Source organism: Rhinopithecus bieti, unplaced genomic scaffold, assembly GCF_001698545.2.
Source record: "Rhinopithecus bieti isolate Rb0 unplaced genomic scaffold, ASM169854v2 scaffold_8675, whole genome shotgun sequence".
In the NCBI taxonomy this organism is placed as follows: Eukaryota; Metazoa; Chordata; class Mammalia; order Primates; family Cercopithecidae; genus Rhinopithecus; species Rhinopithecus bieti.
The window spans coordinates 212,113-213,547 of NW_016806447.1; positions in this window are offsets into that span (position 1 = coordinate 212,113).

Consider the following 1,435-nt stretch of genomic DNA (forward strand, 5'->3'; position numbering starts at 1 on the left):
TTTTTTTTTTTTTTTTTTTTTTTTCATCTTTACTTCTCAGGAATTCTACAATCACATGGAATTCTATTCTCTCTCTGTTAGCCTCCTTTTCCTTGTCAGGGCTAAGGGTAGGTGGAGATGGAGAAGGGGGGATTATCTAGCCTATCCTGAACCTATTCTTTATGAATAATCGTTGGTTTTATTGTTCAAAATAAACATTTTCCCTCCTTTCAAAGCTGTAGACTTTGTGGAATTTAAACGTATATTAAAAAGTAATAATTAGGTTCTTGTTCTTTTTGTACCTCAAAGTAATGCTGCTTCTGACTGAATAGGGGAAGAGCAACAGGAAAACTAGGTAATAGGGGTGAGAAATGAAGAGAGAAACCCGTTATCTCAAAATATTAGCCTCTTTTGCAAACATGCAGTAAGATATTTTGAATGAGAACCTCTGGGCATGGGGTCTGGGATAATCATTTTAGCAAATTTTTCAGTTTGGTCCTGATCTCAGATGGACCCTACAGGAAATTTTTTTTTTTTTTTTTTTTTTTTGCTGTACCTTAGTTGGCTCGAACCAGAAATTTTTTTTTTTTTTTTTTTTTTTTTTTTTTTTTACGGAGTCTCGCTCTTGTCACCCAGGCTGGAGTGCAGTGGTGCGATTTCGGCTCACCGAAACCTCTGTCTTCCGGGTTCAAGCGATTCTCCTGTCCCAGCCTCCCAAGTAGCTGGGACTATAAGCACCCACCACCACATCCAGCAAATGTTTGTATTTTTAGTAGAGACGGGGTTTCATTATGTTGTCCAGGCTGGTCTCGAACTCCTGACCTCAGGTGATCTGCCTGCCTCAGCCTCCCAAAGTGCTGGGATTACAGGCATGAGCCACCATGCCTGGACACTCCAGAGGATTTTGAGGAGGTTGGGAATGACCTGATAGGGGTCATAATGATGTAAATACCTAGATGCTTAGATTAGAAATAAAAATATACAAATATAAAAATATTCTGATTTATCAGAATGTATGTGCTAGAAAATCAAGGCACCTTCTGCAAAGTGTTTTGACTTTCTATCTTCCTCTGTGCTTTTTGCTGGATTTCTAGGTTTTCCCCTGTATATTTAGTCTAATTTACCTTATGTTCCACTTCTTCCTCTCTTAGATGAGAGGACTGGTTTGAATGGAGTGAAAAGATTAGTAATTATTGGGTATCTATGATGTTCCTGAAACTTTATATGATCTCAGTTAATCTGTACAACATTCAGTTAATTCTCAGAAAGATTAAATAAATTGCTCAAGTTTGCACAGGTAGCAGGTGACAGAGCAAAGATTAAAATCCAAACTATCTGGTATCAAAGTCAGGCTTTAATTACTTTACTTTGCTACTTTCCTTGACAGAGTATTTAGTGATACCCCTTGATTCCCTCATTATCAACGTTTCCTCTACTTCCCATTCATATGGATGGC